At 45.8% G+C, this 22,396-nt stretch overlaps 1 protein-coding gene across 2 annotated transcripts in view; it reads right to left on the bottom strand.

Moving 5' to 3' along the window:
- The window catches only part of sema5a (sema domain, seven thrombospondin repeats (type 1 and type 1-like), transmembrane domain (TM) and short cytoplasmic domain, (semaphorin) 5A), a 104,113-nt gene extending 82,736 nt beyond the window's left edge, over positions 1-21,377 (bottom strand). Inside the window, exon 1 of one of the 2 annotated variants that reach the window (XM_084033850.1) lies at positions 21,219-21,377. The gene's annotated coding sequence lies outside the window, so the exon portion shown is untranslated. The remainder of the gene's footprint in view (positions 1-21,218) is intronic. The other variant, XM_084033849.1, reaches the window with a different exon arrangement.
- Between the last annotated feature and the right edge of the window lie 1,019 nt (positions 21,378-22,396).

Raw genomic sequence — 22,396 nt, 5'->3', positions numbered from 1 at the left:
GCAGATGCATGCGTCTATAGTGTACTGCTATATTTTATGCCAATGTATAATCTGACTCTGAGTCTGTAAATTCCACAAACAGCTTCATATTGGGATGTTACATCAAATCAAACAGATACCAGATCAGATCCCTGCTGTCTTAGTTTGCTGCCGAGGATTTGGGAAAAACAAGGCTGACATTTCTTGTGTTTTCTGTGTATCGGAAGGAAGTACTCATATCGTAGTATAGTTCAAAGTTTGTTTCCCAAAACTTCTGCTGAAACTTTGTTTTGTTACAGTCTTGGAGTAAATAGTGTTTAAGAAAATGTCAGCCTCCTCGGCTCCTGATTAATGGCTGCACACACCTCTCTGCTATTTCTTTGGTTTTTTTTGCACATACTGAAAAACACAATGAATCTTAGAAAAACACACAAAGTCTGTGTACTGTACTTCAGTTGAGTCCTGATGACTCGCCTGACCACGACCATAGCTCTGGTCTGGCTAAATCTGTATATCACACACACACACACACACACACACACACACACACACACACACACACACACACACACACACACACACACACACACACACACACACACACACACACACACACAGAAAAACACACCCAGCAATTTCTCCTTCCCCCGAGTCCCACCCTAACTCTCAGAACTTTTCCCAAAATCCTGCTGTTATTTTTACTCGGCTCGGCCTCCGGCTAGGGAAATAAGAGGCGAGAAAAGGTGACATCATCCCCGACACACCATTAGACAGGGGGGTTGCCAAGGCGACGTGCCCCCCCCCCCCTCCCCCACGCTCGCTGGAGGTCTCGTGGTTAAACGTGACCCGTGGCTTCGCACGATTACCGAACTGCCGTCAGAACGTCACCCTCGAGTTCAGATCGAGGCTTTCAGAAACGCTCTAGTTCAAGATTTAGGTCAAGGTAAGAGTCAGGACTTGTAGACTTCATAATTACAGAGAATTAATCATCTCGGCAGGTTCGTTGGTTCATTGTCTGCTTTTTGACGAGAACTGCTGGGTCTTCGTGACTTCTGGGAAAAGTTTGTTTTCTTGCCGAGAGTTAGATACGAGGATTGATTCCTCTCACGTCTGTGGGCTGAATATGAAGCTAAAAGCATGCTAACGTAGCATTAAAGACTAGAAACCAGCCGCTCTGTCCAAAGCTAACAACAATCCATCTAAAGCTAAGCCTGTTCCCATGGCAACGTGTATAACTAACGCAACATTTTAGGTTTTTTCGCACGTCATTTTATCGTAATTGTAAAACCGTTGCAGTTAGATTTAGGAAGAGCATCACGTTTCAGCTTCAAATATGTAAAACATTAACAACGTAACTTTTTTAGTGAGGCCAGGCTGCAAAATAGAGTATATCATTTTCCTTAATTCATACAAAAAACATTTGTATAAAAATTGTTGGCTGTTCTGTGCCAAGAGATAGAAAACTCCAGATTTGTTGTTTTTACACTTAGTGCTAATGAAACACAATACGACTCGTTAACTGGCACTAACTTCTATCCTTTATGCTAAGCTAAGTTCAGCTAAATATTTAGTGTACTCATTGCAAACATTCCTTGAAGGCTTCCTGCCAGAAACACCAAACAAGGCCCCAGCCGGAGGACCGTGACTCTCAGCTGCATCAGGATCAGTGAGCTGCAGACGTCGACTCGTCGTGCAAACAATCCGCCGGCGGACGCCGCCACCGATCGGCGTGTTGAGACGACGCTCTCGGGCCCTCGGGCGACCGTCTCAGCTGATCTCAGATCTGTTCACAGAGACAAACTGTCACAGCTGTCTGGCTGCCGCGGAGCGCCTTAAATCTCAGAGAAGAAGCTCGTCAACTTCCTGTCTGACAAAAACCCACGACATCTCCCTGAGAGTTGATGCTTCCATTAGAAACGGCAGCGAACTGACAGGGAAGCAAGTTCAGGGGAGGGGGGTACTTCTCAATGATGTCATGTCCCCCCCCCCGGACACACATAGATTTGTAAGATCAGCTTCTCTTTCACCCTGCTGATGATCAAAACAATCCTCTCGTGGATGTTTGAAGAACTTCCTTTTTTGTGTCATTTTCCTCAACATTTAACACGCCGGCATCAAAGATCCATCGCACTTCAAAAAACCCTTTGTTCTCGGTGCGGGCGGGGGGGGGGGGTCACCTGATGCCTGATCAAGGCGGCGGTGCCGGCGGCGGAGCGAGGACGGCCTCGAGGCGTACGCAGAAACAAACTCGCCACACGTGCAGGAAACACAAATGTTCACTCGTGTGAGTTTTTTTAAAGCTTTAATTACGTGCTCGGCTAACGGGGGGCTCTAACACGGTCCAAAACCCACCTCGCCACCGTGCACGCAAACACACCGGCCCTCTGCACACGCCGCTCCGCCAATATCAAGGCCGACTACTAACTACAGCGCCGGCTCATTGATCCGTCCTTTCAAAAGGATGCCACGCTACCTTGATGCTAAGCTAAATGAAAAAGAAGATGACACTCATCGTCTCATTCCAGCTGAGGACGTGGGAATCATGAGTGCAGACTTTTTCTGCTCTTTTTGGTTGCAGCAAGTTTTAAAAATCATCCAATTACTAATATCGTAATCAATCACATGGGCTTTAGCGGTGACAGGATATGAGTGTGTGGGGGATGATGGATGGAATCTCATACGGAGGCCGAGTCGCTGAGAAGGCTTGTTGGTGGATCTGCACTTCAACATCAGTGAGCTTTTATAGTTCAAGGTTTTTTTTTTATTTATTTAAAGCGACTGTAATCATAATTCTTTCATATTAACAATTGATGTTCATCATATAGAAAGGCATGAAATTGGAAAGTTTTGCAGTCTGAGTGAATGAGAATAACCTCAAGTTGGCCTTGAAAAAACAGGGATTGTTAAATTCAATAATAATAGGTTTTCTGAAATGTTATGTTTGAATATGCAAATGAGGCATCATCTAATGCTAATTTTGGGGGGAATTCTAGTTGAAATAAACATCTAAAAGTGTATTTTGTGTGTGTTTTTTCCACTGAAAGCATGAAAAACAATGTTTTTGCCGGTAGTGTCTCACATTCAGGATATCAGAATACTTTCTTAATCCCTGGGGAAATTGTACAGCTGCAACGGCTCCATGAGAGTTATGTGTTCATAAATAAAGAGCCTATAAACAAGTCAAATATGTATAAAAATATAAATAAAGACACCAAATATAAGTTATGTATGTACAATGTATGGATATAAAAACAACACTATATGCTGCATTTGTGTATTTGCTTGATATGTGAGTTAGAAATCTTTATAGTTACATAAAAATGCAGATTTTTCTATATTGTGTGTGTTGTATCTGTCTGTTTGTTTCCACATTTACAGTAGTAAAAATGAATGCATCTTTTTCTTTACACGATGACGAGTATTCTTGGCTAAATATGACAAATCTCTCGTCATCGTCCCACTCAAACCCCAAAGAGAAGACTAATCAAATCTCTCCACATGTTTCCTGCGACCAACACATCCAAGACAACGAGACGCTGCCAACTCCTACAGCTCCGTAATTATATGCCTGAAAATCAAAAACCAACACACATATATTCCAGCACACATAAAGGACGCGGAGACGGGGAGGGAGCCATAAGGAGGCTGCCTCCAGATGAGTCTTCGTACAGTATGTGAAGATATGTGGCAGGAGGGGAGGGGGAGTAAATTAGCTCCCGGCTCCACTGGAACCAATTAATTACGCGGGTGTGTGCACGCGTGCGTGTCTGTCTGCGTGTGCGTGTCTGTCTGACGAACGCCTGGCCTAAGTTGGTAATTTGCCCCTGTTAACACCACAGACAGGCACAATCGAGGGGAAAGTTATAGCTGTTAATGAGAGGGAGTGATGGGATTGGTTAGCAGCAGACGTCCCTCTGTGTGTGTGGTTGTGTGAAGTCTCCGTCCCGGACAACAGAGGAGCTCGGCCCTCAGGCGTCCGACGTGATCGTGTCTCTGCTAGACGGAGCAAACAGATGTAAGTCGATCTGTCTCACCCTCCCTATCTGTCTCACCCCCTCCCCCGTCTGAGGATCGTCTTTCAGGGAGTCGCCCACTCTGACTCTCACCCTCTTGACTTGAAGCCACTCTCAGATCCGAACACCTTAGCCTCCGGGGCTCAAACTCCCGTCTCTGGATCCATTAAGGCTTGAAGAGGCAAAAAAAAACCTTCAACTGTGGAACGTCTTCCTTCTTCTAATTCTTCTTCTTACTTCCTCTTTTCTTGCTCCGACTGAGACCAGGCCTGAGGGTAAAGGCTTTTAATTGGGCATTTGATTCGCCGTCGGAGTCCAGAAGAGATGGAGAGAAGACTTTATTAGTCGGCCGGTACATTTAGGAGGTGCTGGACTTGAAATATATACATATTGATTCTGCATTCATGTAATATACTCATGGTAACAGATGGCCAAATACGTCAACTTCTGCAAACCTCAAATTTTTCCAGATTTCACTGTAATTATAATAATCCCACTGGTGTATCTTTACACAATCTATTTGAATAACGCCTCCTCTCGAGGTCATCCCGAAAAAATGTCTGGATAATTAGCTTATTTACATCCTGTGAGGAGTGGAATCTGATGATTTGTTGCGCCTTTGAAATTCAGCGAATTATATATATATATACTGTATTTATATATATATATATATGAATAAAGGCTAACTTTTAACATCGGGGCTCAGTGATTAAGATTCTCCTGGGAGTTTGTTAATTGCGTTTCCTTCTGCGTGAGAGAGGCCGGGCTGGGTTTTATTTTTTTTGAAGGAGAAGAAAACGTCAACTCTCTCTCTGAGGGGTGAAAACCACGAAGGCGCAGCGGCAACAATCACACATATTAATAAACGGGGAGATGTCCGTCATTAGAGCTGCATCATGTTTATTTCTTTAGTCTGCTTCAACAGCGTCTCTAATGACGGCAAAACGTCAATCAAACGGGACATTTCATGCATCATAACCTCTCCTTTTGTTCAAAATACCGTATTAACCTTTAATGCCATCTCCCACAGCGCAGTGTGAACACACACACACACACACACACACACACACACACACACACACACACACACACTCTATTTATACAGTAGCGAAGCTGATCGCTGACAACCAGCCATATGTAGAAACGGTGTGTTACCTGCACTCAATAGTCTCACACACTCAATATGCAATATATGCAAGATTTCATGGATGCACGCCAAGCCAATCAACGAGTCCCTGCACACACACACACACACACACACACACACACACACACACACACACACACACACACACACACACACACACACACACACACACACACACCAGCACTAATGTCATTAACGGTACTCTCGCTACACAACCACCACAGCAGATCTATCACAATTCAGTCAAAGTGGTTTCAGTCCGGATTTGAGATTTTCTTCTTTTCAGGTCGTACTGAGCGACGTTGGGTTTCCTACACACCCATCGGATCAAACAACTGCCGATATGTTCAAACAACTCTGCAGGACATTGTAAGCTTTTGAAAGACAGAGTTTTCCAGAAACCATCCTAAAAAGTTGCAGGTTCAGGATATTTTTTTGCTGCAGCGATATCCGAAAATACTAAACAAAAATCTAAAACACAACTCCGCCCGCACCGGTTCATGTTTCCCAGAACGAGGGAATATACTTCCATAAAATGCTTCCGTATCAAAGAAAAATATATATATTTATCGCGATACTCACGAGATAATGCGAGAATCGCGGCACATCATATCCAAAATCAAATCCATCTGGTCAGGCTTCAGGTGAGGCAAGCCAGTGTCCAATCAGAGTGTTTCGTTCCGAACTGAAGAGGGTTAGCGTTAGCTGCAACGCCATCAGTCAAAGAACGGCACTGAAGGCTTCCCGGACGTTTGATTGACAGATCGGCTCGCTCCATCACCTGCCACGTACTTTATTTTGAAAGGGCCTGCCCTTTTACTGAACGGAGTCCAATGACGGCTTCTCAGCTAACAGACCATGTGGGCGCTTCATGACCATGAGCCCCCCCACCCACATCAATGGGCTCCATTACCTTCACGCTCAGGTCCAGAGGTTTAATGATCAGCTTGTCCTTCACCGCGTGCTCATTAACCACCTTCCGTACAGGTAGATTTCCTCAGGAAATGCCAATCGGAAAAGGTCAAGAAGCGAACAGACGCGGCGGATTAGAGCACAATTTGACCGAACGCCAAAGAAGACACAGTTGTTAAACGAGGAGCTTCGGCCTCGTATAACGGAAACGCTGGCGGCGATACGGGAACTATTAACATCAGCGTTAAAACTGTAAATGTCTCTTTGTGGTGTTTACTCAGGAATCCCTGATGCTGCCTGGAAGACCAGGACTGTAGTACCGTGTACCGGGTCAGGAGGGGGGATAGAAACCCACGCCGCTCTCTTACTAATCAGGGCTCCCGTAACGTTTAAAGGCGTGAAACATGGCGTCCTGCTAGATCATTAACACATTAGATGGGACACACACACACAGCAACTCTTTAAATATAGATCTGCTGTATCAGTATTGGGGATCCATGACTTCATGGCGTGACACGCCAACATTAAATATAGTTTTCAGTCGTACATTTTCCTGCCGATACTCGCTGAAAGCTCTTTAAAAGAGTCTCTTTCCAGCTCGTGTCATAACTGCCGTGTGGTTGTGAATATCTGAAGACGTCACCGTCAGACAGCTAATTGCACATTGTTGCAAACGCCGACAACACGTTGCCTTTTAATTGTCCTCGATGAGCCGTGTGACAAACAGAAATCTTGTTAATAATGTGTCATCACTTCCTTCAGAAGAAAAAAAAACAAACCTGAGAGCGACAAAAAAATGGAGGGAGGGTGAGAAAATACATCCCGTCTGTTTGCGTGTTCACAGCTGTCTGTCTGTCTGTCTGTCTGTCGGGGACGAGACGCATATCAAAGAGACTAATAACGCAGCAAATTGCCACATATTACAGACGGTTGGATGGTCTGTAATTGTTACAGGAATGTGTGTGTCAGCAGGAATACAGCAGGTGTGTGTGTGTGTGTGTGTGTGTGTTGAAAGGTGTTTATTTAGGATAAACCCCTTGAGATGTATCATCTCGTTTTCGGGTCCCAACATCCAACCCAATCACGATAACAGAGAATTTACAGAAATATATAATAATAATAATAATAATAATAGAGAGAGAGAGAAACGATCAATAAAACAACGTACATTATGACGGCGTAGGGCGGCAAAAGGAGCCGAGAGAGGGTGTTGCAAAAGTCGCAAATTTGCGAGTTTATAAAGTTGCTACTCTTTTACGGGGTCCTTAGGGTGATGATGTTGATTCTTATTTTTGGTTTTATTTATATGAGGCTAAATTGTCATCTTATGGGTGTTTATTGATCGGAGCGGTTGGGCTAAGATGCTAGCGGTAGCAACAAAAAGAAAAGAAAAAGAAAGACAAATGTACATTATAAACATTACAACCACTAGGTGGCCCAAAGGCTAAAAATAGATTGATGGACATTGACATTGAGTGTGTGTGTGTGTCTCAAAAACGGCTATAAAAATATGATATATTAATATGTTTTCCCACTTTAATGCATACACAACCTCACCCCCCCCCAAAAATTGCCCCCCAGGGTGCAAAAACCACAGCATCTAATCATCAGCATAGAGCCGCATCCCCACAAGATGAAGAGCCACCAGGCCTGTATATGTGTGTCTTCTAGGTTCTAATTTAAGCTCATGGTTAAATATACGCTATTCGCCGCTGCACGCCGCCCCCCCCTGAACCCGCGTACGTATCACAACGCCCCTTTGATGACTCGACATCAAAGCTGGAATATCACCCACTTCTAACTTCCCAACGTATTAATTCTCTTTCTATGTTTAGGGAGGTTTTTTCTGCCTTGTTTCGCTGCGGAGTGAAATAAATTAGCTCGTCCTCGCGGTTGCATATTAATGCAACGCAAAAGCCACACAGGAGAGCAAACTCACTGTGTTTTTAGTCGACTGACCTACATTTCCTAAGGAACGATGGCACGTATGAATTTGGGAATACCTTCGCTGTGTCATTACGGTAAAATTACAGGTTGAACACCCCGTCATCTTTTAAGGGCGTAAGGATCACGTGTGGTCTCGCACCCAAGGGGTCCATCTGGGCCTGATTGTAGGGCCAAAACCAGATGTTCCTGCTTGTTTGTGTGTGTGTGTGTGTGCAGCTGTCTACCTGACCTGAATGTATCCATTACAGCTCAAATAGCTCTTTGTCAGCGTAAGTGCGTCTGACCCACTTGTACCAGTTTATGTTTACCGGCATGTTCCTCCGCCGAGCGTCTCCGCCGCCGCCTCCTGATATTCATTTAAACAGTTTGAACAGCTGCTTATCTGCTCCTGGTTATTACCGCGTGCACGTCTCGCTTCATGTTTGTCAAAACGCACCGAAACCAGAAGGAAAGTTGTGTGTCGTGCAGCTGAAACAGCAGTTTACAGTGTGAAATATTTCATGAGCAGCTATTTTCTGACATTTTATTGATAAAGTGATTAAAAGGTGTGCAGGATTAAGTGGCGTCCAGTGGTGAGGTTGCAGTTTAACTGAATACCCCTCCACCCTGAGCCCCTCCCTTCCCCAAGCGTGTCGTAGAACTACAGTGGCCTTCAGGTGACAAAGAGCAACGCTTGGTTTGTCGACTTGCTTTTATGTGATGTCACCTGTTTTAACTTTTTATTTATTATTATTATTATTATTATTATTATTATTATTATTAACAAACTCTGATCCAAACTGCAAATTTTCAGGTTATTATAGATGAATAAAACTATAATTATGACTATTGCCCAATGACAGCTGCTCGGCTCCCCGCGACCCTGAATACAGGATAAGCGTTAGACGATGGATGGATATTGTATTTCTTCCAACAAAAATCCTGCACACTGGACCTTTAATTTGAAAATAAAACAAGGTATGCCCAAACTCTTCTCTTGAGATAAAAACAAAGAATCAACTGCAACCAACGGTTACCCAGAACACCCTTCTCTGACGTTTACATGCTGCTCTCAGTGGAGTCGCCGGATTATTTGGGTTTGACTACATAACTGCTGTTTAACTAAGAAAAAGAAAAAAAGACAAGCTCATATGATTATATTGCAACAACTTCCACAACCAGAGTCGTTATAATCGAGCTTGTGAGCCTAATTCCTTTCCTCCCCTCTCTCTTTCTTAATGCATCTGAATCCAACAGAAATCCCTCCGACAACGTCAACGAGTTGCCCGATTAGCGGCAATTTAGAAGTATTAAATACAGATTTGCTGCTTTCTCTGATTACCCTCGTGTGATAGCGTAACTCCTCAGAACTGCTGGGATTCCCACTCAACACTCCTGCATATGATATTTATTGGTTAAAATGTGAACGTGCACATATACATCCACCAATAAGGAGGTGCAGCTTCTCCGTCCGTCTGGCTAAAGGCTGAAAGCACTCCAAAGTTAATGGCTTTCAGACTCGGCGCTGACCTGCTCTCCAAGAAAACTGGTGCAGGTGGAGAGGTGCAAAAAAAAAAAAAAAAGATTGGGAGAGGAAAAGAGGCAAAGAAAGTGGTTTCGGGTCACTCGAGGTGGATTACCGGAGAGAGGGCCGGTAATAATGAGAGGAGAGGAGGAACAAAAAGGATGGAGGAGGAGGATGCAGCAGAGGATGAAGAGTGAGCGGTTGGAAATTAAAAAGGGGGGGGCGAGGGCTCGGATGGATGGAGGAGGTCGGGAAGGGAAGAGGAGGAGAGTTAAAGAGGTTAGGCGGGAACAAAAGGAGCGCTGAGTGAGGAGGAGAATGGAGAGGATTAATCGGAGATGGAAGGGAGCGAGGAGTTTAGAGGCACTTCAGAGGAAAAGGAGGTGGGGAAGTGTGGCTCTGCTGTGAAGAGGCAGTGTGTGTGTGTGTGTGTGTGTGTGTGTGTGGAGAGAGGGGGGTCCCACTGAGGTAATTGAATCAGGACTGGAAAACAGCAGGGAACAGACTCCAGGTCAGGCACAGCTGGAAAAGCAACAGCCTTTCCTTTTTAAACGTAAAAAGGGAGAGGAAACACCGGTGGGGGGTCGGGGGTCGGGATCTGGGACTGTGCTGTCCAGAGAGGTGACTCTCTATGTGGCCCTTTCACAGGAGCCTCAGATCCAGATCCAGATCCAACCTGGTTCAGGTCTGTTTGACATGAATTCTCTTCAACACACCAGGCGTTTGTTGTTGGTGTTGTGTTTCACCGTCCACCGCCGTGTGAAATGATGACGGGTGAAAATCCATTCAAACAGGGCGGACTGAAATAAACCAGCTCACACACAGACACACACACAGACACACACACACACACACACACACACACACACACACACACACACACACACCAAACGACCTATAATGACATCGCCGCTTTTTCCCAGAAAACAAAAGCGTTGCAGGCGAAGACTAGAGTGCTGTTTTGTTTTTTTAATCCGAGCTATCACACTAACTACCGCTGTTTCAACAAAAAAGGGGGGAAATTGCCTAAAAAAAAAAAACTTTTACCATTCTGCTACCTCACGCCTCAAACTGGAGGGGGAATGTTGGCGGAGGTTCATCGTGGGTAGCAGCGTGGACATAAACAGAAACAATCGTGGGTGTAAATGGGTCTAACAGGGACATAAAGAAAGTTGGGGCGAGTCGTCTCTGCAGCTGGGCCAGACTGTTAATGTCTGCACTTTTTCTATTAGACCCCCCCCCCCTGGCTGCCTCGTACTATTATTGTAATTCTTCCGGGGGACCAAGAGTGTGGGTGTCTGGGTGTCTGGAGGTGATAAAACAGCCGAAAAGCACATAAATAATGACTTAATGATCCCCTCCACCCTTCGCTGTAATGATGACAATGGCGTTTTCCAAGCTGGGACGCTGGTGGGAGCAGGGAGGTGGAGGGGGATCCACATGTGGCCTCCATGTGTTCCTTCTTCACCCTCCCAACCCACCACGCACATCCATCTCTCTGGCTTCGTCTACCTTTTATTATCTCACCATCGCTGCACATCCATCTCCGGAACGGATCCTTTTCCCGCGCGAGCATTTATCTTGTTCGCAATCGCAGAAATATGTATAAATACGTGTGAAAGCTTTCTGTTCCCAGAGGGGGGGGGGGCAGCGGATCATCTGCATTAATCAAGCTGTCAGGTTGTGTGTTGTGTGTGTTGGAAACAGCAGAGAAGGAGAGTAAATACCAACAGGTGATTCTGAGTGACAGGATCAGTTAATGACAGTCCGGCCGCCGAGGCAGAAATATCACAGCGTGATTTGTGTAATTGTTTCCCGCCGCCACCGCACGATAATAGCAGTAAATCATGTGACTTCACTTTGCAATTAGCATGTTTTCCTTCCTTTCACAATAACGATAATAACAAAAATCATGCGGGTAAATATGATAATTTGATCGAGATCTGTGTTGGAAACATTTTGCCTCAATTTTGACTTGTGGGTTCTTCCACAGAAATAGAAGTTAAAGCTGGGATGATATGAATAAAATACAAGAATATAAGAAATTAAATGTACAAATACAAGCCGAGTGTTTACCAAACTACAGAATGGATGATTTCAGTGGATGTTTGATGTCGACACTTTCTTTTGTCGCGTATTAAAATCTTAATTGCATCTGAATGGATCTGAAAGACGTTGACTCACTAAGACGACTAAGGAAACAAAAAAACAAAACAACAAAAAAGTGAGAATCAAAGAAGAAACCGAGCGACTGTAACCCACCAATTACTCTGATTGTTCCGGCAGAGAAGTGATGAAGTCTATCTGAGAGGGCGAGAAATCACTTGTGTGCTCACAATAACAACACGAAACAGCCGAGGAGAAACACACAATCAGAAAAGTGTTAATTATGATGCATGAGGCTGAGAGATGGAGGGAGGGGAGATCCTCTGAGGACAATGACAGGTTACATCGTATTTGTGCAAAGAGACCTTTAGAAAGCTCGCTTGTTTCCGACCATTAAGACATTTTTTAGTCTCCTTGGTTAAGTTCCTGCTTCACTCTGACCTTCCCGTATCAGAGGGCGAGCCGAGAGATGATCGCCCTCCGGGGATGAATTAAGTAATGAAGTCATATTAAGGTATTCATCGTGGAGGTAGAATGTGGGTGGAAGGAGGGGAAAACATCCCTTCTTTTTTGAGGGATTTGAAGAGCTCCGGCTACAGATTGGAGGTTTTTTAACACCAGCAAGAGGCATTCAAAGAAAACAAGAAAAACTCAGCCATCGCTCGATGGTCTCCAGAAAGAAACAACATCCTTTTTTCCCTCTGTGTGTTTTTCCAAAGTCAATAAAACAGAAGTTGACCCTGCAGGGGAGCGTCACCTTTTCTGAACCGCCGCAGAGAAGGGAGCGCTTTTCTGCCGAGAGGGGGGGGGGGGGGGGGGGGGCGTGGAGCGGTGAAGAATAGATCGGGATGCTTACGGGAGCCCCCCCCTCCCCCCCTTTGCTTTTTGGGGAAGGGCAGAGGTCTATTTTTAATGACAACGAGAGCAGAGCAAACAAAGTGTTGTGGTCAGGGCGAGTCCAGAGGAAATGAATCCTCCGCGTAGGAGTTCCCTCCCTCGCTGCTCTGTCGACAGTCCTGCAACAGCTTGAGTCCCAAAAAAAATAAATCTATTTCATCCTACGTTCCCACTGATTCTGACTGAGCTGATCTCAGATCGGCCTCATTAAGGGAATGGTCTTTTCTTCCATTAGCCTCCTGCTGACGGTGAAGGAGCGCTCGTTTCTCTGCAGCTGTGCAGGTTTTTCACTTGGATCTGTTTGAAAGGGGTCATCGGTGAAGTCTGGGAGGGGTCAGGTGGGGTCAACCAGCCTGGGGGGGGGGGGGGGGGGGGGGTCACCATGCATGAGAAAGTGAAACCAGAGCCATGGAGTTACCCCGCTGACCTCCGGAGGTCAAACACCTGCATGTAGCACAACTATTCATAGTCCTACATATTCTTATTCTCAGGGAATTTATTTATCGATATCACCTTTCTGTCTATCACGACGCCTCTTCATCTACGTTATATCATGCTGCAAGGTTTAAAGGCAACACAGCGCCTTAACGTATGTGTGTGTGTGTTTCTGTACTCCAGTCTTCTCTATTCCAGACGGACGAGGAGGAAGACAAACACACATCTCCTCCCAGAGAATCATTAAACCCACTTCAGTCCCAGCAGGGCAGCAGGAGAGTCTTCAGCATAACTCACTGCTCAGACACAATAGAGCCAACAATCTCTGGTTTCATGAACAACACAATCAGACCGTTTTAATAGCCGGGGGTAAGAACAGCACACTCCTGGTAATACCAGTAGAATTACTCCATTGTCTTTTTTACACAAACTCATATCCTTATCGCCGAGGCCCGGTACCTGGCTCGGCTTTTAACAGACTTAATGTTCCAGAACAAAATATCCCTCGAAACCAAAACCTCCCACGCGTGTACGATGGTGTTCGACTCCGACTGACCGCTTCCTCCACTTCCTCCACTTCCTCCACTTCCTCTCGTGCAAAGAGCTTACATTCAAAGTCAAGTTAACTCAGACAACAAGAAACAAAAATACAGGAAAGGCTGGTTTCTCACTGAGGGCTCGTTCTCTCTGATGGTGTGTTTGGAGGGAAGAGTGAGATGTTATCCAGCAGGAATACTAAGTGTGCCGCTGGTCTCAGATCAGACCACACACACATCCTCCGTGGTTTCACCGGCAGCTCCGAGGCGGCGTAGACGACACACATTCATATATTCAGGCTCCCCGCAGACCCGTAAAGGCTGTGAGTCACGAGAGAGTCTGAGATGTGTGTGGTGTTTTTGTCAAACAATAGGTGTGTGTGTGTTTTTGCCTCTCCTTTCAAGGGTGTACAGGTTCGGTTTCAGACACACAATGATGTCAGAGATCCTCAGGGTTCCTACACCTTTTCAAAAGTCAAATTCAAGCACTTTTCAAGCACTTCCAGGTGCATTTCCATGCTTTTCCAGCCCCTTCCAGCTGTGGTAAACTCCATATTTGTACCAATCCAATGGTCAGTATTCAGTCTACTTATTCTGTCACTTGTTCATCACATTAAATGAGATGTTATTGTCCTCTAAACAACCAACATGATGTTTGGAGACAGCTTTTTACAGAAGGACCACAAATGAAAGGAAAACTAATTCCACTAACAGATCCACAGAAATATAATCACCAACTATTTTCATCATCTGTTCATCATCAAAAGTCATTTTTCATAAAGAAATGTCAGAAAATGCTGTTTTCAGTCCCTCAAATATGGAGATCTTCTTTTCTCTGTTCTATCATAGATGTCATCACATACAACACACATTTCAAGACCTTTATTCTAAATCCAAGCACTTTTCAAACCTTGGTAAACACTAAAATGCAAGTGTTTTCAAGGATTACTGTAACTTAAAATCACAACCAGGCTTCTTGTTAGAGACTATAGATTTGTTTTTCCTTTTTTTAATTAAGGTTCCATTCTAGCAAGTTCCAAAGAGGATATTAACTGTGAATAACGATAATTATAATGATAATAATAAAAATATTGCATGCAGAGCAGGTGGAAGAGCTTGTGCTTCCTGTATTAATGCCGGGTTTACTATTGTAGACCAGATCAGACACTAATCCAGCTCGGCACATCAGCGCCTTGACCCACATTCTGAACATCTGGGGGAAATATTTGTTTTCTCTAAAAATGCAGATGAACTCTTTGTGTCTCCAGCAATGATCTAAATGAAGAAAAAAGGTCTCTTAGAAACCCGACAAGGAGCCCCGATGAGACGCTGTGAGGGGTCACAGACGTAATCATGAAAGTTCATCATGTCTTTGATGTCAAATCTGAAATGTAACCAGAGACTAGCTGTCAAAAAGTGAATTGGAGTGAAAGTATAGAGCAGCACTGATGCAAGTATTTCAAAATAGAAATGTAATCAGTTACATTCAACCATGCATGCAGCCTGAGAGGAGAAACTGAGGGCAAAAAAAGCTCCACATCTTTGCTGCAAAGTCATGATTGAAGTCAGACGAACATCTTGACATTTTTGGACTTTGGTCCCAAAGTCTTTTTGGATTTGATTGCGTTGACAGTAAGAGGGCATTTATTTCCCCGTCGTCTCCTTTCTGTCAGTCCTCCCGTCTCTCTTATCGTCGTCCCATCCTGCCTGTCTGTCTGCCTGTCTGTCTGTCTCTCAGGACCTCTGGAGCTGACAGATGAATCCAGCAGACAGGGTGCACCCAGAGACCGCCGCCTTGTATATTTAAGTTTCCCTCAAAAACCCACTCGGCCTCGTCCGTCTGCTCGTCAAACCTTGTATCAGCGAGTCCATCTCCACATAATTCCTCTTCTCTTTCTGCCTTTTTTCTATTCCTCCATTCAGAAAAGCCGTCGCCGCCCCTCTTTGTCTGGGGAACTTAAGTTCTTATCGTTTCCCCCCCTATCTCTTTACATCTCTCCTCTAATCTCCCCCAGCATCTCCCTTCCACTCACGCTTTCCCCCGCGTGGATGAAACTACACGCAGCTATCTCCTCAGATGTTATCACAAACTTTCCTATAAAAGGTCGGATAAAAAGAATATTGCATTTTCCCCTCATTCATCTGCCGAGGGAAGCATCTCCTCTCACAACGTTAAATATTCAAGGATTTTAGCTGTGATTAGCCCCCCCTTTTCGTAATGATTTCAAAGCTAGAGATAAATGTTTTCATTTGCTGAAGATTAAAGGCTTTTCCTGCATTTAGATCCTCTCATTGATGAAATTAGAGCTTCTCAGGCTGGTGTTTTTTTCCGCGTGGCGGTGCGATAGATGAAGGTCTGATAGCTACTAAACACATCACATCAAAAGAGCTTCTTATCGTATAACGATACGCTCCATGAAGATAAGACGCCGCGACGCCGAGCGTCCCGCGAGGAACAAAATAGACTTCGGCTACATCACCTCCTGCTGATGCGGAGGCAAAAAACATATTTACATCACGCAAATAAACACCCGGAAAAAGCACCTGCTTTCGCTTTAAATCAGTGCACGCTGCTAATTTAGCTGGAACTATTCATAGCGTGGAAGTCTCGCAGGAGGAAGTCCACTTCTGCCTTTTTTTCACCTCTGAGCTACAAAACTGCAGCGGCTTCCCATAAAAGAGAAATATACGAGCTGAGCGCTCCAGCTATCAAATGATCCTCTCATTCACGCCTCAAAGTCATTCATCTTCCCCAGAAATACAGCTGGGTGACGGCCCGGAGAGAGAGACGGAGAGAGACGGAGAGCGAGAAACTCTGTGTTTCCCTCTGTGTGTGTGTTTGCGGTGACAACTCATGACTCATTTCACCCGTCAAACGGCCCTGTGGCGCCCGCTCGCTCAGTAAACAAAGAGAAGAGGCTTCTCCACTGGAAACCTTTTCTTTTACCCCCCAACACACACACACACACACACAGACACACACACACACACACACACACACACACACACACACACAGACACACACACACACACACACAGACACACACACACACACACAGACACACACACACACACACACACAGACACACACACACACACAGACACACACACACACACACACAGACACACACACACACACACAGACACACACACACACACAGACACACACACACACACACACAGACACACACACACACACACACACACAGACACACACACACACACACACACACACACACACAGACACACACACACACACAGACACACACACACACACAGACACACACACACACACACACAGACACACACACACACACACACACACACACACAGACACACACACAGACACACACACACACACACACACACACACACACACACACACACACACACACACACACACACACACACACAGACACACACACACACACACACACACACACACACACACAGACACACACACACACACAGACACACACACACACACAGACACACACACACACACACACAGACACACACACACACACAGACACACACACACACAGACACACACACACACACACAGACACACACACACACACACACACAGACACACACACACACACAGACACACACACACACACACACAGACACACACACACACACACAGACACACACACACACACAGACACACACACACACACACACAGACACACACACACACACACACACACAGACACACACACACACACAGACACACACACACACACAGACACACACACACACACACACAGACACACACACACACACACACACACACACACACACACACACACACACACACACAGACACACACACACACACACACACACACACACACACACACACACACACACACACACACACACACACAGACACACACACACACACAGACACACACACACACAGACACACACACACACACACACACACACACAGACACACACACACAGACACACACACACAGACACACACAGACACACAGACACACACACACACACACACACACACAGACACACACACACAGACACACAGACACACACACACACACACACACACACACACACACACACACACACACACACACACAGACACACAGACACACACACACACACACACACACACACACGGACACACGGACACACACACACACACACACACACACACACACACACACACACACACACACACGGACTCAGCTTAAATAAAGTTAATAGCTTCCTCCTGTTGTTGTCACAGACGTTTGGATCCATCTCTGTTTAACCTTTCAGACATCCTCTTGGCTTGATCCCCCCAGTGAAGAAAAAAAGAGGCTTTGGGGGGGATTATTTAATCCTGACCCAAATATAGTATCCCTCTTCTTTTCCCCGAGCTGGTGGTTTTAAATAAAGACAGATTGTGGGGGTTTGGGGTTTGTAGCGGAGCTGAATGTGGTGTAACGGTGGTGGAGAGAGACGTGAAGCTGGAGGTTCGACTCCGACCGCAGACGTCGACTCCGAGGATCATATCGCTCCACTTCTTCCCTCCACCTGCCCTCTGCACCGTTTAGCCCCCCAGCTTCATTTTACAGGATATCTGTCCCATCAGAGAACTGCTGACTCACACCTTTCTATCCTCCCGCCGCTTCATTTCCAGCAAATCCAGCGTTTTCACTTTAACTCACTTGACTCCAGCCGAGCGGCACTTTAATGTGATATTTCCCTCCGCGTTGGAGAATTAAGTCCCCCGATGTGTTTCAAACGATGCTTTTCCGGCGCTGACCTTCACAGAAAGAGAACATTTGTGATGTGAAATAAAAAAAACAGCTGCTACGTCTTTGCATTGTTGCATCCTCACCGTCTCTATGGCAACTGTTGTGGCACTTTTAACCAACCGAAGTGCTGTGGATGATAAACTTTCATCTTTCAGGTTTTCTGGACTGGCAGGGCACTCAAATCCCGCCGAATCACCATAGCAACATGGCATCATACTGCTGGAGATGAAGGGATTGTTTGCTCACTCCCAGGCAACTTGTTCCTCCTGATATGAACGCGCCGCCTCTCCCAATAACAAACCAGCAGAAACCTTCTTCTCCTCACATGTGGGGGAACGACTCTCGGGAGAACGGCAGTCTTGGAATCAGACGTGGCGTCAAGAAGAGAAACAAGGCAGCAATGAGATAATGGCAAAGTGTTTGTGATTTATAAATAGCCGGCGGTGGAGAGAGGACAAAGCACAGCAGGGGGGGAGACAGCAGAACCACTCCAGTGTTAGTTTACTTGCAGATCACCGATAAATCTGTGTAACGGGACGAACCATCCCAAACCCCCCCGTCTGGATAAATAATAACCAAAGATCACCGGGGGGGCAGAGAGGGTAACGGCTGTTTGCTTTACACGTGCACCACAGCCTTATTTTAATGCTCCCAGCGGGGGGGCTTGACCCCGCCAGAGGGAACAGCCAATCACAAAAAGGTCGGCGACAATGGGCTTGTCATTTAACTGGGTTTCCATGGCGACCACACACACACACACACACACACACACACACACACACACACACACACACACACACACACACACACACACACACACACACACACACACACACACACACACACACACACACGTACAGCGGTGGGTGGGTCATTTTCAATCAGGGAGCCCTCCGGGCTCGGACTAATTGCTGTATTTGTGTGGCTGCTGTTCTGTGTCAGCGCTCGGGCAAATTCCCAACACAGTGCAAATATCAATCACGCTAATCATACGCTGCACTGGAATGTCTCTCTCTCTCTCTCTCTCTCTCTGCTCAGGCCTTTAACTAACCACGGCTTCCATTATCGATTCATCCACTAATAGCTTCTTTCAATTAACCAATGAGTTATGGTCCCATGTTGACCTTTTCACTTTTCTTATTTTATCGAACCAACAATCAAAAACCTAAATGTATGAAATCCACTAAATAAAGGATCAAGGAGCGAATAGAAGCTAAGAACCAGTAAATTGGTATTCTAGCTTTTAAAATCAATTAACCAATGAGTTTTGGTCCCATGTGACCTTTTCACTTTTCTTATTTTATGGAACCAACAATGAAAAGCACAGATATATAACACGTAATACCTATAAGATGAAGGAAACCAGACAATATTCACATCTGAGAAGCCAGTAAACTGGCTTTCGAAATCAATGAAACTCAATTAAACAATTAATAAGGGGCGTCGTCAAATGTTTAAGCTGGTTCAAGCTGCAACCAGACAATGGTGGAGGTTTTTTTAAGGTTCAAAAGTGATCGATTATCAATAAACAGCTGCAGAAACCGACTAATCTACCGATCCTGGCTCTCTGCGTCACATGACTCCTTGATTAATCATTCCGTTCCCTCTCTCATTTCATATTTCTTGTATCCAATGTATAATAAAACCCTGAACTCTGTGAGTCCAAAGTAATTCTACCATCTGGATGCCCCCCCCCCCCTCGTTTCTCCATCGGTAAGCACAGTGTGACGGCCCATCCTTGAGGGTCCGAGGCCACGAGATCAGAGGAAGCCGGCTGTGTTTATCAGAAATGCAGCTTTTTCCAAGAGTCCTGAAAGGCCGGCACGACCGCAACAACCCGCCGAGCCGCATGAATCCCAATGAAACGGAAGCAAAGTGCTTCACACTCTGGACACAACAACAACGTCTGAGGATTTCACGCCTCCGGCTCGGAAAAGAGACGGAGAATCAGTGACTTAGTGAACGATTCCGGTTAATCGTTCACAGGGTAGAGATTAGCATGGAACCACATACATTATCTCCATCACGTCAGACACAAACACGCAGGTTTACCTTCTTTAATCTGAACAAACATCGGATGCTCCGTCAGCAATGCTCGGGTTTCCAGTCGGCATCAAAGAAAAAGTACAAATTAAAACTTGTATAGTTGAAATAACTACAAAAAAAGATTTAGAATCCTCCAAGGATTCGGCTCTCTGTGTGATTGAATGGGGAGTTGGTGGGTAGGTGTGTGTGTGTGTGTGTGTGTGTGTGTGAGGTCGTTTCAGAGCACAACGAAGGGAAGAGCAGAATAAAAAAAGTCACTTTCATTCAATGTAAAAGAAGCGAAAACAGTAAAAAGGCCACGAGTTCTGTTGACGTCTCAGCAAAGAAAGCAAACAGGATGAAAATGTTCACAAAGCAAAGCTAATGCACTTTAAAGGTCACATGAAAGCAGAGACAACTGATCTGCACCAACAACAACAAACACACACAATCACAACAGAATGAGCAACTTTGAGCAGCAAACATTTCCACAACTTTGCATCTGACATTTTCAGCATCTTTTCCCCACAATGACGTCATCGTCTTGCTGCTACTATCATAAGGAGTCTGTGATCCCAGACTCTGGATCAGTTGTCAAAAAAAAGATGCTGAAAGAGGAAATTAATGTGCAGAGACCTGCTGGTGGTGGTGGTGGTGGTCGCACTCTGCCAGCGCCCCCCAGTGGTCAGACAGCGCAAAGCAAAACCAACAAAAACTTCTAGAAACTGATTCTACATATTATAAATATAAGTTATGTCGTTGGAGGCGTTCGTGTTTTACTGCATGCGTCCTGTAACATTTGATCAATTTAACTCTAATTAACAACTAATAATAAACCTCATCATGTAGACACGCAGGAGAAGTCGTGGGTTGATTTCTCAGGAGCAAACACGCATAAAAAATAAATATATGTATCTTCATAATAATAATAATAATAGAAACTTACCAAGTGAGGCGCCCAACTCCCGGTCATCTAGCAGAGCGGAGCTGCGTGCGTCGTCCCGGTGAGAAGCGCGATGATTCTACGGGAGAAGACGAGCTGAAGGTGATAGATCCGGTGCTGCCGTCTCTCTCTCTCTCTCTCTCTCTCTCTCTCTCTCTCTCTCTCTCTCTCTCTCTCTCTCTCTCTCTCTCTCTCTCTCTCTCGGACCTCCGTTAAAAAAACAACAAAAAACAACAACTCCTCCAGGTCCTCTCTGTGCTTTTCCTCCCGTCCCCCTCCGGGAGTCACGCGCGTGTATGTGTGTGCGCGCGCGCGTGTGTGTGTGTGTTGCTATTTCTGCTCCAGCACGGACAGGCTCTGAGTCCCGGAGACGCTCTGAGTCCCGGTCCCGGTGTGCTGCTGGCGGCTCCTCGGAGGCGCACGGTTTGTAATCGGACACCGCGCACCGTCGCGCTGCGCCACAGACAATGTTCCTCCGCTCTCTCTCTCTTACTCTTACTCTCTCTCGCTACCTCTCTCTCTCTCTCTCTCTCTCTCTCTCTCCCTCCCTTACTCTTACTCTCTCCCCTCTCTCTCTCTCTCTCTCTCTCTCTCTCCGGAGGGGGAGGTAACTAAACTGTCTCTTCAGCTTGTGCGTAAAGGGAGAACAAAAAAAAAGAAGCCAAGCGGGAGTGTGGAGCTGGAACCGACGTGTCCGACGCGCCTCTCTCTCTCTCTCGCTCTCTCTCTCCCGCAGCTGCGCATCTCACGAGCACGCGTTTTGGTGGCAGAGAGGAGTGCGCGTCCGTCCGTCTGCTCCGGAGGTGGGGGAGGAGGAGAAGGAGGAGGAGACGTGGCAGCGGCGCACAGCTGTCCCGCAGGTGGAGGAGGAGGAGACGTAGACCTCGCGTGGAGCTACAAGTGCTGACATTTTGGACATCTTTATCCCTCAATGTGCTCGATTGGTTCCAGCAGTTAGACGTCCCCCCGGTGGAGTCTAACTAACATCAACCTGAGATTAAAAAAAAACACTCCAGTGTTTCAGTCCGGGAGTCTCACACCGGCCTGTTTGCAGGTAAAAGCATCATTCAAACACATTTTAGAGACTTTTACCTGCAAATCCTCCCCAAAACCTGCAGGTGAGGGTCCAGGTCCAGGTTTAGTGGAAGAAGGGGGGCCTGGAGTCCAGCAGGGGACAAGTC

The sequence above is a fragment of the Eutrigla gurnardus genome (assembly GCF_963514095.1).
Source record: "Eutrigla gurnardus genome assembly, chromosome: 18".
Classification (NCBI taxonomy): Eukaryota; Metazoa; Chordata; class Actinopteri; order Perciformes; family Triglidae; genus Eutrigla; species Eutrigla gurnardus.
The sequence above is the reverse complement of the archived record's forward strand: the minus strand, read 5'-3'. Positions and strand labels throughout refer to the sequence as shown.